The sequence below is a fragment of the Ursus americanus genome, chromosome 3 (assembly GCF_024610735.1).
Source record: "Ursus americanus isolate L20-20 chromosome 3, mUrsAme1.1.p, whole genome shotgun sequence".
Lineage (NCBI taxonomy): Eukaryota > Metazoa > Chordata > Mammalia > Carnivora > Ursidae > Ursus > Ursus americanus.
In genome coordinates this window covers 71,426,686-71,446,255 of record NC_142129.1, presented here as the reverse complement: position 1 = coordinate 71,446,255, position 19,570 = coordinate 71,426,686, and the positions used below count along the sequence as shown (strand labels likewise).

Sequence of the window (19,570 nt, the reverse complement as noted above, 5' to 3'; positions counted from 1 at the left end):
AGAGACTAGAGAGTCTGTATTTCTATCGGAAACATTACGTTTGAAATACGTATTAGATCTCCAAACAACGATATCAAATAAGAAGTTGGAAATGTGAATGTGGAGCTTGGGAGAGTAACTCAGTTTGGAGATATAAATTTGAGATCATCAGTGAATAGATGGAATACAAAATTCAGAAATGTCATTTTCTGATATGTGCAAGGAACCAGAGAAATAATGTTTAAACACATATATCTTTTTTTTAAAGATTTTTATTTATTTGAAAGAGAGAGAGAGTGAGAGAGAAAGCAAGTGAGTGGGGAGAGGGGCAAAGGGAGAGGGAGAGAAAATCTAAAGCAGGCTCTGTGCTGAGCGCAGACCCGAGATAGGGCTCAGTCTCAGGTCCCTGAGACCATGACCTGAGCCGAAATCATGAGTCGGGTGCTTAACCAACCGACCCACCCAGGCGCCCCTATACACATATATCTTTTAGTGAATATTTATAAAAGACACAAAACTTTAGATACAAATTCTTTACTTTTAAGGAAAACCATGTTTTGGAAAGTATCAAATTAATAGAATCATACTTTGAATTTACATTAGGATATGGATGCAATAATAAAACATAATAGCTTTTCTATAAATTATCTTTAAAAGGGATAGATGGCAGTATACAGGTATACGATGATTTTAGCTCTTAGAAAAACTAGAAACCATGGCTTAAAATTTAAAGTTAACATATAGAAAATCAAATTTCTTGATATTGCCCACAAAAATCTAAAAATATTAGGCACCAAGGGTGCCTGGGTGATGCAGTTGGTTGAGCGTCGGACTCTTGGTTTCAGCTCAGGTCATGGTTTCAGAGTCCTGGGTTGGGGCCTCATATGGGACTCCCAGCTCAGCTTGGAGTCAGCTTGAGAGTCTCTCTCACCTCTCCCTCTGCCCCTCCTGCTTGTGTGCTCTCTCTCTCTGTCTCAAATAAATAAATAAGTCTTTAAAAAAATGATTTAAAAAATAAATTAAAATATTAGACAACGATAGAACTAGACCTAGTTACAGTCACAAGGACTATCTGATCTTCAAAGGGTTTATTCCAATTTGGAAACTTGACTATAAAAGTGTAACACCAAACAAAATGTTTCAGATTTTATTTTTAGTTCAAAATGGCCCACATATATATTTTTAAATTTTTTATTCAATGAATGAATAAAAGTTAAAAAGCTTCAGTATCTTCTTCTTTAAAAAAAAAAACTGCATTTAAAAATTTTAAGGCTTTCTAGCTTGAATTCAACATACCTTATTGCCAGTTTTCACTTGAATTCTTTGAGATTTCACTTCTGTTTCTTTGCTAGGAATTGCTTAATCCTAAAAGTCTTACTGGAAGATAAGGCAAAGGCAGAACCAAGTACACCCACTAAAATGGAGAAAAGAAAAAGAGGGCTTAGGTATATTTTATATATTGTAGATTGTTTGCCATAATGGACTAACGAGTTTATTTTACATCTGTTAACTGCTCAACCAAGCAGCCAGTCGAGCAGCTCGTTTTCATGATTTGTCTTAAAGAGACAAATTTTTTAAAGTAAGTAGCTGGTCAATACGCTCACTATTTAGAAAAAGAAAAGAGTATTACCAAAGCTTTAGATAAAAAAAGAAACTGGAAATGGTATAAACATCGCCCATATTAAAGACAAGTTATTAAAAAATGTAAAATTCTTCCTATGAAGTTAAATTGTGTTATTAATAAGTTCTAATAACCTTTTTCTTGAGCATAAATACATTATCTTTAATTAAAATCCCAGTGAGTGGTCTTTATGGCACTACTGATCTCTTTTCCAGTGGCTATTTTAAAGAATCTGTATCTGGAGTGGAAACAAGAGCACTGAATCACACAAATATCAAGATCTCTCCAAACTCCCCTGCACGAGCACATAAACAAAGACTGTCTGGAACATCGTAATCAAGAGCAATTTCATCAATATTAGCCTCTTATTCAAAAAGCTTAAATGTCAATCCCACCTTTTCTTCAACCAAGGAAGAAAATAAATTCATTACAATGTTATATCTAATTCCATCCCTCAAAATTAAACCAAGTCCCCCACCTATGGGAAACAGTTTTAAGGACACAGTCCTCAGCATGGTAATCACAACCCTTCTTGATATAATACCTTAAATCTCTATTTATCACCCACAGGTTCCCTAGGTGTACTTTGTATGAGTCCCATGGCACAACTCTGTTTCCCCAACCTATGGCTTTAGCTGCCATCTTATTCCATCTCATACACATACCAAGGCCTATTTCTTAGGATACAGCTTCCTTATAAATATCAATGACTTTCTGATACATTTTGCTTTGGGCAAGCACGCACACACACACACACACACACACACACACACACCACGCCATGCCCTTTGAATTTCCACCACACTGCCACACCTCTACAAAGCACTTAGCACATTCTAAATATGTGGTTATTCTGTGCTCATTCTATCCATTCTGAGTAGGCAAAGGGCTTTCTGAAGTCTGGCACAACGCCTTGCTCAGAGCGTGAAGCAGCAGATGAACATCCACCAGAATAGGGCTCAAAAGACTTGAGTTTAAAGCCTACTTACTGGCAACTTAACCTCTTTCTCTTTCTAAACTTCCCTTTATTCACCTGTCAAATGAATGCATAGAAATTACTACGTCATATGACTATAAGACTTAGATTGGTAATGTATGAGAAATCGTCTGCCATATAAAGCAGATACAACATAAAGCATTATCATTTTTCATCATCATTTTTCAGAACGAACCAATTTTATGGTAAATGTTCAAAAGACATTTTCTATTCTTATCACAGAAGATAGGAAGACATGAAATATTATTTAAAAAATAGCAAATTTATACTCATCTCAGGTGCAACTGGAGACCAGGCAAGTCAGATTAAGACCTGAAGATACACAAGTTTGTTGATGGTAATAAATAAACGCTTCTATGACCACTTGCCGATTCTCTCTGGTTGTCAGAATGACATAAAGGGACACCCCAGGGTTGGGAAAGGTAAGAAATTATTCTCCTGGTGTGGATGACTGCTCGGATGAATTGGCTCAGGCCCCTAGAAATTAAGATGATGTGCTGTCTTGACCACTCTGCAGTGCACTTGCCACCCACAAGAAGGGTCCGTTCCATCCAAAAGGGTTAGAATAGATAGATGGGAAAATGCAGTTTTATTATGAAGGAAGAAATATGGGTCACAGAGAAGATGACACCTAAAAGTCTATTACCAAGAAAAGAAACTAAAGAAAATGTAAACTCAGAAGAAGGTTTATATAGAGCAATAGCCCTATACACCTTGGTATATACCATGTTATAGCAGAGTGTAATAACTCTATAACCTTGGTATATACCGTGTTATAGCAGAGTGTAATAACTCTATACACCTTGGTATATACCGTGTTATAGCAGAGTGTAATAACTCTATACACCTTGGTATATACCGTGTTATAGCAGAGTGTAATAACTCTATACACCTTGGTATATACCGTGTTATAGCAGAGTGTAATAACTCTATACACCTTGGTATATACCGTGTTATAGCAGAGTGTAATAACTGACATCCACAACGATGATCCTGAATCATCATGAAGTATGCTCTGTTTTCTTTATGTAATTAGGCAGAGATGTTCGTAATACTTTGCAGAAAGATTTCATACAAAACTAGACAAAAATGAAGATATTTCAGTGCTTTCATCATCTGTAAAACTCACTCTTGAGAAAATAATCATTTGCAACAAGAACAGGTAAATGAAATGCTGCATTAATTAAATAAAACATTTTGTGTAATTCAATGTCAATGTACTAGGAAGTTAAAGAAAGGGTTCAAAAAGTGCTGAAGTCGTCAGGGAAGAGTTCAGGAAGCTGGTAGTTATTAGTTGGAAACAAGCAGGAGAGGAGCCAGAATTTCCGAAGAAAGGAACACCACTATTAAAGACGTGAAGGAATGAATACATATGGCATGTTCATGAAACCATACAGAGACTAGTCTGGAGAAAATGAATTTCAGAGCTACCACTGTAGCCAAAAGGTAAAAGAGATTTAAAAGCCACAGAGAGAAATGTGGTTCTAACACAACAGGAAATAGTCACGCACTGAGCTGCCGAGCTAGAAGCAATCTGATAAGAAAACGGTATTTAAGCAAGCCTGTTTTGTTTGTTTGTTTGTTTGTTTGCTTGCTTGCTTGTTTGTCATCATTTGTTACTGAATTAACGGGGCACCTGGGTGGCTCAGTCATTAAGCGTCTGCCTTCGGCTCAGGCGTGATCCCAGAGCCCTGGGATCGAGCCCCGCATCAGGCTCCCTGCTCTGCTGGGAGCCTGCTTCTTCCTCTCCCACTCCCCCTGCTTTGTGTTTCCTCTCTAGCTGGCTGTGTCTCTCCCTCTGTGTCAAATAAATAAATAAAATCTTAAAAAAAAAAAAAAAGAAGATACTGAATTAATAAGACTGGAAACAAGGAAACTCATCACAAGGTTCCTGGTGTCACCCAGCCGTCTAGTTTTTGGGACATGACTGGAAAATAATCTTTCCTTCCTTCCTTTAAGTGTGTACCGATACATGAAGTAATCCTGTGAAAAGAGTTTTATCATCTAAATAGCATTAAAACTTATATGAAGAAACAAAAGTTAATTATTAAGAAAGCCAAAAGAGTTTGAGTTATTAGTAGCATGAGTAAAATCATTGTTTTTCATGGTATTCAAGGAAAAAACTTGAGTTTTCATGAAATTATTTTTTGGTCGTAATTTTTTCTTTATCACAACACTACTCTGAGACTAAATTTTAGGGCCTTTTGAGTATTACACCATAGTATTGAAACACCAACTTCTAGAATAAAAACAAGCATATCACATTAAACTTTGATGAGCCTCCCAGAAATGACCCTGACATAAAATCATTTTCTAGAGAAGGGAAGTATCCTGCTCTGAGATACATTGACCAAAGAAGTCTTTCTATTAATTTTTTTCTGGAAATCAAGAAAAGAAAATTTCATAATCAGTATTGATGTTGTATCCACATAGAAAAACACAAACATACCACACTCCCTTTGTCTGTGGCCAGCAAAATAGCTGGTGAGAATAGGACCCATTTAAACAACAGCCCCACCAACATCCCTGCTTAACGATGTGCAGTATGTGATATACATCTATTTCACAAAGATATTGTAAATTCCTAGAAAAAAAGGAAGCCATTTACTTTATTTACATTTTTTTGAGAGATTGCATGTGTGAGTGGGTGGGGGGAGGAGGGGCAGAGAGAGAAGGAGAGAGAAAATCTCAAACAGGCTCCACACCCAGTGTGTGGAGCCCAACATGGGGCTTCATCTCACCAAGATCATGACCTGAGCTGAAATCAAGAGTTGGACGCTTAACCGACTGAGCCACCCAGGTACCCCAAGAAGAATTTTTTTTAATTCCAAAAGCCTAAGGCTGCATTGGTAAATTATTTTCCTAACGAAGCTGGTTTTATACTTGTTGAGTTTTATTAACAGTTTCAGAAGAGAGAGTAAAGACAATCCTCCTAACGTAATTGTTTCCTTTTTTCCCCACATGGCTATTTGTTTTCATGAATAGATCAAATACCAGAAGATCCCAACCTAGGCCTAATTGCCAGAGAAAAAGTGACGGAAGCAAGAAGTACTAACGATTGACTGTTTTCTCCCAGCATGTAACGGCCCCAATCTACAAAGGTTCCGACCTCTGAACATTTCACATCCGTTGCTCCTCAGACAGTGCCAAGTCGCTAGACTGGACTTTTCATACATCAGTGGATGGGAAAAAATAGGAGGTGCTGTTAAGAGGAGGTACTCAAGTATCTAAAACTCATTAAACTCCTCATTTGTAAACTGTAACTCCCTCAACAGAAATCACTGACCATCTGTTGGGCTTAATGAACTGCCAATAAAAACTATTTTGATCTTAATTGGACCTCAATGTGAATGTTTCTTAGGAAGAAACAAATTACAAGTTTCTCTAAATACCAATTTTCCCCATTGTTGCCTTTCCAGTGACTTTTCATTAAACCTCAGCAACTGATTCATCAAATCAGTAATACATAATAGGCTTCTTAATTTCTCTAATTCACTAATTTCTCCTTTCTCCCATTTTTTGTGAACTGGCAAATTCAGGAATTATCTGAAACCTGTTGGACAGACTCAGTAAAACTCCTTGAGGTTTTTCCTCACCCCCACTGAAAAGAAAAATAAACATTTGTCTGTTTCTTCACAATAAAGAAAATGTAAAAGAGAAAAAGACATTTCATCTTTTCTTCTAAGAGCAGAATCTAAGAAAATAAACCAGACTAGAATTTGCCTATTCACATTAATAATGTTATCATGACAATTTCTCCTAGTTTGAGAAAAACCAAAAGGGCTATCTGTCCACTCAATTTAATTTGTCAAATATTCATGAAGTGACTCTACAGAAAATATATTCTGCTAAACACTGTCTGGGAGGTTCTGAAAATAGTGACATACCTTTCTGTCCTAACTGTAGAAATAAGGCATGTTAACCAAAAAAAAAAAAAAAAAAAAATTTCAGGGCTGACTCTGTCAAGGGGAGGCATTAGAAAAGTCATATGACTAGTTCAAAAGGTAAAAGGAATCACCTCCATTTGAAGAGAACCAGAAAATAACATATCCTGTCACTATGGTTCTGTGATAAAACAAGTGACTCCAGATTAGTTTCCTTAACCATAGAACACTCACAATAAAAAAAAATAATAATAAAGGCATACCTGGGTGGTTTAGTTGGTTAATTGTCCCACTCGTGATTTCGGCTCAGGTCATGATTTCATAGGACATGGGACATGTGATTGAGTCCCATGACCAACCAGGCTCCAAGCTCAGTGAGGAGTCTGCTTGAGATTCTCTCCCTCTGCCCCTCCCCCCACTCACACTTGCACGTCCTTGCTCGCAAATAAATAAATAAATCTTTTTAAAAGATTAATAGTAATAAAAGTGAATATTAATTATTAATTATCAATTTACCAGCTGAGAGGAGGTCTAGAGGACTTGGATCAAGGGGCAGGCAAGTTTGGTTAAGGCCCTAAGGTAAAGAGGAAAGGTTTGGCCGATTACAAGGGTTAGAGTGGCAAATCTTCAGCACTGAAGGATGAAGCTTGAAATGATATCAAAGGGTTGAGTTTTCAAATCAGACTCACGAGGATCAGAGATGCTATCCAAAGTTAAACCATAGAAATAATTTCAAGGAGACAGGAAATCATGAGAATAGAGAAGGATGGAGAAGTCTGGAAGAGCCAACACCACTCCCAGGTCCTTCTGCGGCTGCACGAGTATCTGCTCTAGTCTAGATTTAATACGTGAGCTATAAATGTTGCATGTAGAAGCACTGCTTACATTTAAAAAAAAAAAGGCATTTCTGTCATGAAACATCTTCAATTTTCTATACAGATGGTTCCATAGCTTATGTGATATTTTCCAGGCAGGCATGCCCCATAAATGGACACATGTCCAGGTTTTACAGAAGCAATCTCAGACCACATATATGTACTAACGTACTCATGTGTAAGAATTCTCCGGCTAGTAAATAACATTACCGTGTTTGTCAGGAGTTCTATCTTTATAACGTTCACCAAGGCTTTCGATATATCTTTCCTTCCAGAGGCATCTCACAGCAAAGGGAGAAAATGACTTGCAGGTCTGAGATCAACATTTTCCTTTCCGGTCCACACTCTGATATCAGTCAAATCCCCCTTAACATATATTTCTCAGGTATCTCTTTTGCCATTTGTCTTACAATATTTTATACAAAAGAATAAGCCTACTAACATCCTGACAACTACCATAATTTCAGCTCATCCAAAGGAGACTAGGAATTTCCTCCCCAAGCACGTGATTGTGGCCATATTACTTCACAGGTCTTTTAATATTCTCTTACAACTCTGATTACTCATTTTCTTCTATCACCTATGGTTATTTGAATCATTTATATGTTTTAATAAAGGTATTTAATCGTGTGTGATTATTTCTAAAATAAGCCTAAATTCACTCATATTTCTGACCAATTTGTCTCCATGCATATCTTCTGTGGGCTTTAAATCAACCTCCCAAAATATTTTCTAATCGCAGTATAATTCTATCACTTAACTAGTCATTTGTTACACTACACAGCTTTGGCAGAAAGATTAAAGTTACATTTAACGCACCATGAAATGAGTTAAAATTATAGTGTCATTCTCCATTTCTTTACAACAGAAACAACATTTTCCCATGTACTACACATTCCCAATGACGAAGATGGTGACTTAGAAGGTATTATTTGGGGCATTCTAGATTCCATTTGGTTTTTGATATAACCATATCCTAGATACCAGCTTCCAGGTATCTACAGACACAGATTTCCATGTATCATTCTCTAATATCACTTCCTACCTCTGATAGGTAAACACAGTGTGTTCATCATCTGTCCTACCCAAACCAATCACAAAGGGAAGACAAATTCATTTTGTATCCATGATACCTGGGCTATTAGAAAACAACAATAAAAGCCTCCCTGTCTGGTGACAACCTACCATAATTTAGAATTATCATTTTGTTCCCCTAAGTGTATCTTCCCAACCCAGCCCTTGAACACTGGTGACCCCAGACCTTTAAAAACATCAGATTCAGTAGTGACTAGAATATCTGAGAGTCCTTCGTTGGTGGGGGCACAAAGCCTCTCCTAGTACTGCCAATGATTATGGTGCTCTGATCGAATTTATTCAATTAGTTTCTTTACTTAGAGCTTTACTGGCCTCTCTACTGTGATTTCTGGAAGAGAGCTCCCTCTAGTGTCATTGTTTGGGTTAACAAGTCTTTTTCATCCTCGAGATGATCACCCAGGAACATTATTTCAAACGGAATCAATACCCAAAACCATCTCCTAAAACCTCTACAGAACATCCGAGTGGCAAAGCCATTGCTTATTTAGCTGTCACATATGTTGCAGCCATTTAACATGTATGAGATTTGTTCAGTCTGGAAATAGAGTCTACAACGAAAAATATGGCGTGGCCCGTGAGACCATCAATTGTATACTCTACCCTCAAATACAGCTTCATCCGAGTGCACCACAGTGGTCCCCATAAACATCCTCTGTGTACTTCCAGAAGAGACTTGCTGGTAATGTTGGATCACTGGGTGCCATTTCAGCTTGCTTTAAATGCGTTCTAAGCACATTTACATTTGATACACTCAAAGGGACAAATCAAGCTCTAATATACTTGGCAGAAGGCAGCAATCTGCTTTCCATCATACCCAGGCAGCTGCTGCAGCAATGCACCCCCATGACTTATGCCCAAACAGAATGCTGAAGTTTAGCATCTCTACCCAATAAGATTCATTGGTAGTATTTTTCTCAGGTCACCTGAGAAATAACCAGAATAGTAAACACAACCTGTATACGATGAACAGAATGAGAGGCATAACTTAGCTGGAATTAAGTTGATTCACGAGAGGATGCTGCATCACTTCTTCCCTCAAATTATGAAGGTGGAGCCCAATTTCTTTTCTTTAGGTAAGGCAGATCAAGACGTTTCTCCCAGCATCCACCATTAGTCAGCACCAGACCTGAGACAGATCGCTGAGCGTATTACTCTCTTGCTTTTACTACATTCCGCCCTGGAATTGTACCCCATCTCAGTGTGCTATAACACTCCCCTGTTTCCATTTATTACCTGTTTGCGACCCCATCCTGTTCCCCATGGTTGGGTTTTCCAGCTGTGTAACCACGGCACTGGCAGTAAAAGAATCATTCTCACTGGTTTTCCTCGGCTCACTCCCTGGAATAACTTGTCAATCCATAAAATCTCCTCATTCAACAGTATCTACATTTAGTGATTTGCCCCCAATTATTAATTTTAAGAATCCATGACAATAATTTGGGACTCTATTACTGGACTATCACTAACACACTCCTTTTCATAGCTTAAGGGAAATAGGGTGGGAAGAAGGAATAATGAGTCAAATGAGACTATTCCAATAAAAACAGGCAGAAGTGTAAATGCCAAATTTCAGCCCATTTCAGCTTTGCTCACTATCAAACTTTATTAAAATAATGGCTCAATTTTCATTTAAATTTTTATTGAAAGTTTATGAACTTTCTGTTCTCAAATAGACTTGATTATGATATAAAAATGCAGGTAGGTTAGGATAAAACAATAAACTGTAATATTTCTCTTGGCATTCTATAGCAGACAGATGTACCCTATGAGATTTTTGGAAGAACTTCCCTGTATAAAGCAGTTCCACAGTAGATGATGAGAAACAGGAATAAAACTGTGATTCTAGGAGTCGAGACCCTGCAGTCCTCACCTTTGCACGGAAGCCCTGGGAAGCTCTAGGCAAGTCACTTGCTGTCTCTGTGTTGGACTAGGATTTTTTTTCCTTCATTATTTACTATATTTTAGGAAGGTAGTTATCCTTGATGGTTTTCTGTTACCTACAGAATCAAGTCCCAACTCCTTGGGCAAGCACCCAAGATACTTCACAATCTGCTTCCAAGTAATTCTCCCTTTTGACTCTGGCAAAATTTTTCCAAAAAGGGCCAGAGAGTAAATATTTTCACCTTTGCAGGCCATATGGTCTCTGTCCCAACTATGTAAGTCTGACAGTTGAGTGAAAAAACAGCCATACACAATATGTAAACAAATGAGTATGTTCACATTTTGAGCAAAGTTTACTTATGGATACTGAATGTAAATTTCGTCTTATTTTCACATGTCACAGAATATTATTCTTCTTTCGATTTTTCCAACCATTTTGTACAGCTAATGGTCCAGACAAAAATGGACAGTGTGCTAGATTTGGCCAGTAAGCCAGTCTGCCAGCCCCTCTTGAACACTACTTTCACCATGCTGAATAGCTCACCACTGCTCAAATAAAGTATTTTCCAGGTGCATTGTTGTTGCACATAATGGTCCCTTTGCCCCAAACATCTTTATTTCCACACCCTTGCTCTCTCCTGATGAATTTCTACAGGACCATGAGAGTTTGCTCACATACTGTATTCCTCTCCAAATCTTCTCCTACAATCTTCCCATCTTGATAAGTGGCTGCTTCAACCATTCAAGGACTTAACCCAAAAAATCCATGCTTGACTCCTTCTCCCACATCTCACGTCCATCCATGAGCAAATCTTTCTAGTACTCCCTTGAAAAATATGTCCCAAATCCTATATTTCTCTCCATGATGATCTGTAACACCATTATCTCTCATCAGACCTATCTGAAACCCTCTCCTATAGAGAGAAGAAGAAAACACAAGCCAGAGTGTTTTCCAACACGGAAGTTGGAGTGATTCTATAAAAATATAAGTAAGATTGCTCTTCTGCTCAAAACCCTCTCATAGCAAAAGGAAAATTCTCACACAGCCTAAAATCCCTACACGGCATAAAAATCCTCACTTACTATCTCTCTGATTTCATCTCCTGCTACTGTCTGTTCCCTCCACTCACCCACACCTGCCACAGGGTTGCCTGGTCATTCCCGGAAAATGCTGCACAAGTTCCTGCCTCAGGACATTTTTACCTGCCGTTCTTTGTGCCTGAAATGCCTTCCTACAGCTATTAGCAAAGATCACTCACCTCTTTCGGGTCTTCGCTAAAATGGCAACTTCTTGGAGGCCCATTCCTAAACTCTCTAGTTAAAATTTCACACTCCTGGGGCACCTGGATGGCTCAGTCAGTTAAGCGTCTGCCTTCGGCTCAGGTCATGATCCCGGGGTCCTGAGATGGAGTTTCTCCCTCTCACGTTCTCTCTACCTCTCTCTAATAAATAAAGTCTTTTTAAAAAGTAAAGAAATAAAAAACAGAACACAATTTCACACTCCCCAGAACGTTCATATGCATCTGCTCCACCATCCTTACACCATGTGACAGAGAATATGTTTTACTTTGCGGTTTATCACCTGTCTCTCTCCACCAGAATATAAGCTTCAAGAGGTCAGGAAATTGTGCCCATTTGTTCACCACAGAACCTCCAATGCCTCGAATGGTCGATCACTTACTTTGTGCGGACTCCACTACTGAACCCTCAATGCCGATTTAACATCTCCATGCTTTGAACGTCCCTTCAAAATTTATCATTATAAGACATCCATTAAAATCAAAGGAAAATATAACCAAATACAGCATAACCGCATCGACAACAAATAACGGACTCAGCTCTAGTACGGAATTTGCCACCAATACCAACACTACAACTTCAGGGACTTCTAAGGAGGTTTTTGAATATCAGAAGCATAAAAAAAAATAGTTGCTTTGAAGCATTTAAATCAAAATGGAAATATGCAATGTATTTTAATGACTTTAAGGTGGTGAGAGTATTCATTTAGGTTACAATTTCTTTCTTTGGCATACTCTCTCTGCTGTAATCGAAAACTCTCAGCTGAGATTTTTGCTATATTAAACCAGTCTTACAAAACAGTTACCCATATATAAAACTCCTTAATCGAACTACCTGCTTATTTACTATCTCTTGAGGATGCTTTTAAAAAAGCTCAATTAGTGGGGCGCCTGGGTGGCTCAGTCGGTGAAGCGTCTGCCTTTGGCACAGGTCATGATCACAGGGTCCTGGGATCGAGTCCCGTATCGGGCTCCCTGCTCAGTGAGGAACCTTCTTCTCCCCCTTCCTCTGCTTGCTGCTCCCCCTACTTGTGTTCTCTTTCTCTCTCTCTCTTTCTCTGTGTCAAATAAATAATTAAAATCTTAAAAAAAAAAAAAAAAAGCTCAATTAGCAAGAAAGCCATTTTTCTACTGTCAGCACATACAGAGTCATTGACCCCAAATAACGAGCTATGTGCAAACTGAACTGAGCCTGCGGTACACAAGCAAGTTAGTGCTTTCATGTAGCAGAGTTGTTGCCACGTGCTGTACAATTCATTTGTTTAAGTCGTTTGAATCCATTAGATCTACGCTTCTTGCTGTGGGGAGACCTCAGCTACGGAACATCACTTCAATTACGTTAAGCTTAACTTCTCTCCAACTTTGCCCCATCCAATCCACTTGACCCAAACTAAACAATAAAGATAAAACAGCATCAAAACCAAGCAATTCAGAAGAAGAAATTCACCAAATGTCAGTATTTAGTTACTAAATTTATATCCAAATATTTTATATATAAGTAACAGAAACCAAATGTTTAGTAAAGATCAGAAGATATAAAACTGATAAGAAATCTTAACTCAGAAGGTGACATGTACGACTTAACTTATACATATATCTATTCCAGAATTGTTGCCGATATTGAGCAATTTGAATTGCTTTACACAAGCATTACAAACCCTCCTTTTTAGGGTAGGCCAAGGCCAGAAATGACAAACTGAAAAGTTACCAAAGTCAAGATATCTCACCATTACTGTTTATTTGTGCAAATTTCCATTATATAACAGCAATTCTCAATACCCACAACCTAAATTAAAAATTAAGAACTCTATCCTTCACTGCTAGGTTGGAATAAGTATATTTAATGGCCTTAGAACAGTATCTGGAACGTATTAAACATTTAATAAATGTTGGGCAATGAGAACAATAGCACCACAAATTGTAAAATGCTCACCCCAGTGGATCGATATCCCAGGGCGAGTTCTCAAAGCTACAGGACAAATCCGTATCTTTTCAGAATACCAGCTTTACCTGGAAGCGAATAAAGCAAATAATTTAAAACTTTTTAAGCAAAATGTAAGCATGGAAACACTCTACAACATTGAATAATGTTGAATACAACATTCAAATGAATATTTTAAGTAATAACCTACATTTTAAATAAATTTTCCCATTCCTGGAGAGCTGTGAGCTACCGTCACAGTTTCAGTTCAATCTCTTCCTCTGAGGATATTCTGGTGGAAAAAAATCTTTGGCAAGCGCTGCTTTATGAAACAACTTCTCTGTTCCTGTAGATAAACAAACAGCACGTGTCTACTCTCACTTTCCATGCAGATGAAGAGTGAACTCAACACCTTGCTCTTTTTTTTCCCTCTAACTTTTCATGGACCAACATTCTTTGTTGCTGCCCACCACACCAGTAAGGCTTGCACACCCTGGACATGTGGAAGCAAACCTGAGCTACTCCTGCTTCTGTAACGGCTCCCCTTTTATTTTCAGCATTGCAAAACTAAGATTAACACCTACCCGTGAATTCCTAAAATGCGGCTGTTTTTTAATATTTGATTAATAAGTTATAATTAGAAAATACTAAGCACCATTTATTTGCATCTTAATGAGACGACTAGAAAGGAGGAAATCCAAATAATGATTTCTTGTGTTCTTAAGAAGTTCTATAGAATTTAGTGTTTATGTCTTGATTACAAAACCTCTTCACAATTCACAAAATGTTCCTCAGCTCTGCCTCCCATTTAAATCTGATTAATCCAGATGACCTTGTTCTAACAGTGGGTGGTTTACTGTGATTTATTTTTGGAAATCGCTAATGAAAAAGAAAAATTTAACTTTAAAATATCTGTGTCCTAGGAAAATAGAGTGTAACTTTTATGAAGGCCAAATATTTGAGAATTATACTCAACAGTGGTATTTATGGCTTTCAATACTGAGTTGAAAAATTACTGAATATCCACCTCTCACAGAAAGACTTTAAAAATAAGTGCATCTTGGGGCGCCTGGGTGGCACAGCGGTTAAGCGTCTGCCTTCGGCTCAGGGCGTGATCCCAGCGTTATGGGATCGAGCCCCACATCAGGCTCCTCCGCTATGAGCCTGCTTCTTCCTCTCCCACTCCCCCTGCTTGTGTTCCCTCTCTTGCTGGCTGTCTCTATCTCTGTTAAATAAATAAATAAAATCTTTAAAAAAAAAAAAAATAAGTGCATCTCACTAATGCCAAAACATGAAAATGTATTCTACAGGAACCATAATTTTTCAAATTAACTTATAAATACTTGATATGTATACCTAATTATTTATGTTTGTAATTTTTCTCTCTATACATGTGTGTACATATATATACATATATATGTGTGTATACATGCATAAAGAAAAAGTTGTAAAATATTTACTAAAAAATATATAGTGTAGTGTAATATATTTCTACCAGAAGAAACTAATAAATAAGCTGAAGCAAGAGACAAAATGTCCTGTATTTACTATTCTTTTTATAATATAAAATGCATTTTTTGCCATTGGTAAAACAATATTGGTAAGAAAAGATGATAATTTCATGTCCTCCGTTTTGGAATTGCTAAAGAATTTTATAACTGAGTCCCACATCATTCCTGTGAAATAGTCATTACAAACATTACATCATAATTATTGAAATAGAAACACCAAAAAATTATTTTCTTTGGCTAAAGTCACTCTAACTGTGAAAAGCAGACTATCCCAAAAATTAAATTAGCATTAAATGATATCCTTAAATATTTTCAGGAACACAGAAAGAGAACAAAATCAAAAACAAAAACAGGTTGTGAATGTCTTCCAGGTCTTTCACCATTCATTTGTGACTTTACAGATTGTAAGAGTTGGAAGTTAAGTCCAATAGAGAAATAAGGCCTAAATTTTTCTGTAAAAGTATCAGAGAATTCAATCTACTCTTGATAATATAGAATGAAACCTCTCCCAACTCATAATCCAGAAAAATACCAATCCGCCTAAATCTTCCTGTATCTTCTCCACCACACTGATTCATCCAGCGCCGAATTTGCTGGCAGCCATCCTTGGGGGACGCTGATGTAGGAGCAAGACCGGGGAAAGATTCCTTGCGCACACCTACACACCTACGGCCGGTCACCTGCGCCTCTCGCTTCTCCCTGCCATTAATGCCTGCCGACCGGAAACCCTGAGAACTCAAGTCAGCTGGGTGAAACGTAAATCTCCTAGCATTGAAAGAAGTTTGGTTTTTCCATAAGTCGCACTTTCTCTGTCTTCAGGTGTGATAACATTGGATTGGGCAGTTCCAGGCTCTAATGTCAAATCTACGCTAAATGTGCCGTTTTAGTTCATGCAGACCAAGCTACTATGAAGGGAGACAGGAATTCCCTTTCTTCAATTTTATGAAAACGCTGCTGGGGTTTTGGGGTTTTCGTACCTGTTCTGGGTACTTTCAATACTTATCAATGATTCCAGTTTAGACTGCACACACTTTTGTGTTATTTCACTTAGCATGTTTTTTGTATGGAAATATGGTGATAAAGCATGATTTTGTTGTCACTTAGTTTTTCTCTAACATCCTTCTCTCCCACCACTAAAGAAAAAAAAAAAAAGGCATCACGATTCTTTCCCAGTAACTACTGATATTGTTCAGATTCAGAGGATAATGACCCTTTCCAATTTTCTACCTTCATCCTTGATTCAAATGGGTCTTTTTCCTTTATTGAGATATAATTGACGTATAATGTAAAAATTCGAGGTGTACAATTTGTTGATCTATTACAAAACGATTGCTACCTTAGTTTTGGCTAACACGTTCATCATGTCACGTAATTATTTTTTGTGCTGATATTTAAGATCTACTTTCTTAGCAACTTTCAAGTACATAATTCAGTATTATTAACTATAATCACCAAGCTGTACATTAGATCCACAGTATTTATTCATCTTATAACTGGAAGTTTATACCATTTGGCCAACATCTACCCATTCCCCCTCTCTAATCCCTGGTAACTACCACTCTACTGTTTCTAGAAGTTTGGCTTTCTTCGATTCCACATAAAAGTGATAACATACAGTATTTGTCTTTCTCTGACTTTTTTTACTTAGCATGACGCTCTCAAGTTCCAGCCATGTTGTTGCGAATGGCAGGATTTCCCTCTTTCTCTTGGCGAATAATATTCATATATATATGTGTATATATATATACACATATATATATTATAGACACAGATATTTCACACCTTCTGTCACATTATCTGATAATGAATACAGTTTATTTCCATATCTTAGCTACTATGAATAGTGTTGCAATGAACATGGGGGTGCAGATAGCTCTTCCTGTTTTTATTTCCAAAGTGCATCGACAGATCATATGGTAGTTCTATTTTTAATTTTTTGAGGAATCTCTATACTGTTTTCCATAGCAGCTGCACCAATTTACACTCCCAACAACAGCGGACAAGTGTTCCCTTTTCTCCACGTCCTCACCAATACTTGTTATCTCTTGTCTTTTTGATGATAGAGATTCTAACAGAAACAAAGTGATATCTCATTAAGATTTTAATTAGCATTTTCCTGATTATTAGTAATGTCAAGCATCTTTTTGTATATTTGTTGGCTATTTAAATGTCTTCTTTGAAGAAAGGTCTATTCGGTTCCTTTATTTTTTAATTGTTTAGGGTTTTTTTGTTATTGAGCTGTGTGAGTTCTTTATACATTTTGGATACTAACCTCTTACCAGATACAAAATTTGCAAATATTTTATCCCATTCCATAAGTTGCCTTTTCATTTTGTTGATTTTTTTTAAACTGTGCAACTTTTTAGTTTGATGTAAACCCACTTATAAATTTTTGTTTTTGTTGCCTGTCTTTTAAGGTCATATCCAAAAAAATCTTTGAAAAGATCAATATCAAGTTGCTTTTTCCCTATGTTTTCATGGGGGAGTTTTATAGTTTCAGGTCTTATGTTTAAGTCATTAATCAATTTTGCGTTAATTTTTATGAGTCGTGAAAGATAAGGATCTTTCATTCTTCTGCATGTGGTTATCCAGTTTTCCAGCACCATTTATTGAAAAGACTATCCTTTCCCCTTCGCGTCGTCTTAGATCTTTGTCAAATAGTTGGCCATGTACGCAAAAGTTATATCTGGGCTCTCAATTCTCTTCTATGTGTCTATGTGTCTGTTTTTATGTCAACACCATACAGTTTTGTTTATAATTGCTTTCTTTGTAGCATACTTCGAAATCAGGAAGTGCACTGCCTCCACCTCTGTTATTATTTCTCAGGATTGTTCCAGCTATTCAGGGTCTTTTGTAGTTCCCTACAAATCTTAGGATTTTTGTTTTCTGTTTCTGTGAAAAATGCCATTGAAATTTTGATAGGGATTGCATTAAATCTATAGATAGTTTTTGGTAACATGAACATTTTAACAATATTCATTCTTCAGATCTATGAACACAAGGTATCTTTCTATTTGTTTGTGAGTTCAATTTTTTTCATCAATTTCTTGGAGTTTTCGGTGTGCAGATCTTTTACCTTCTCAGTTAAACTTATCCCTAAATATTTTACTGCTTTTGACGCTATTGTGAATTGCATTGTTTTCTTTATTTCTGTTTCATTTGTTTCATTGTTAGCATATAGAAATGCAGCTGATTTTCTGTATGTTCATTTTGTATCTTTGAACTTTCCTGAATTCATTGATGAGTTCTAAGCGTGTGTGTGTGTGTGTGTGTGTGTGTGTGTGTGTGTGTGTATGTGTGTGTGTGTGTGTGTGTGGTCTTTAGGATTTTCCATATGTAAGACCATGTCATCTGCAAACGAAGCTAATTTTATTTCTTTCTTTCCTGTTTGGATGCCTTTTATTTCTTTTTCTTGCCTGATTGCTCTGGCTAGGACTTCCAGTACTATTTTGAATAGGAGTGGTGAGAGTAAGCACCCTTGTCTTGTATCTGATCTTAGAGGAAAAGCTTTCAATCTTTCATCATTAAGTAAAATGTTAGCTGTGGGCTTTTCCTGTGTTATGTTGTTTCTATACTCAGTTTGTTGAGCATTTTTATCATGAAAGGATACTGCACTTTATCAGATTTTTTCTACATCTAGTAAAACAATTATATGATTTTTATCTTTTATTCTATTAATGTGGTATACCACATTTATTGACTTGTGTATGTTGAACCATCTTTGTATCCCAGCAATACTTTATCGTAGTCTAAGATCCTTTTAATGTGCTGTTAAATTAATGTCAGTTTGCTCATATTTCTGTTGAGAATTTTTGTATCTGTATTTATCATAAATATTTGTCTGTGGTTTTCTTTTCTTGTAGTATCCTTACCTCACCTCAGTATCAGGGTAATGCTGACCACATAGAATGTTTGGAGTACTTCCCTCTCATTAATTTTTTTTAAGAGTTTCAGGAAGATTGGGATTCATTCTACTTTGAAAGTTTGTTAGAGTTCACTAGGGAAACTCTCTGGCCTTGGTCTTCACTTTGTTGGAAAGTTTTTGATTACCAATGTAATCTTCTTGCTCATTATTAGTCTGTTCATATTTTCTATTTACTCATGATTCAGTCTTGGTAGATTGTGTCTTTCTAGGAATTTATCCATTTCTTCTAGGTTATCCAATTTATTGGTATGTAATTATTCATAGTAATCTCTTATGATCTTAATTCTTTCTGTGGTATCAGTTCAGTTGTAATGATTCCTCTTTCATTTCTGATTTATATATTTGAGTCTCTCTCTTTTTCTTAGTTTAGCTAAAGATTTGTCAATTCTGTTTCCCTTTTCAAAAAACTAGCTCTTAGTTTTGTTAATCTTTTCTATTGTTTTTCTGGTCTATATTTCATTTATTTCTGCTCTGACTTTTGTTATTCCCTCCTTCATACTATCATTGAGTTTAGTTTATTCTTTTTCTAGTTCCTTAAGGTGTAAAGTTAGATTGTTTATTTAAGACCCTTTTTTTTTCTTAA

The 19,570-nt window shown here is 36.8% G+C and overlaps 1 long non-coding RNA gene across 3 annotated transcripts in view; it reads right to left on the bottom strand.

The window, feature by feature from the left end:
* LOC123789316 (uncharacterized) overlaps window positions 1–19,570 on the bottom strand; it is a 345,463-nt gene that overhangs the window by 101,665 nt on the left and 224,228 nt on the right. For all 3 annotated transcript variants that reach the window (XR_015724028.1, XR_015724027.1, XR_015724026.1), the window contains 3 exons: window positions 13,763–13,897; window positions 13,564–13,640; window positions 1,276–1,393 (listed from right to left, as the gene is read on the bottom strand). This is a non-coding gene — a long non-coding RNA (uncharacterized LOC123789316). The remainder of the gene's footprint in view (window positions 1–1,275; window positions 1,394–13,563; window positions 13,641–13,762; window positions 13,898–19,570) is intronic.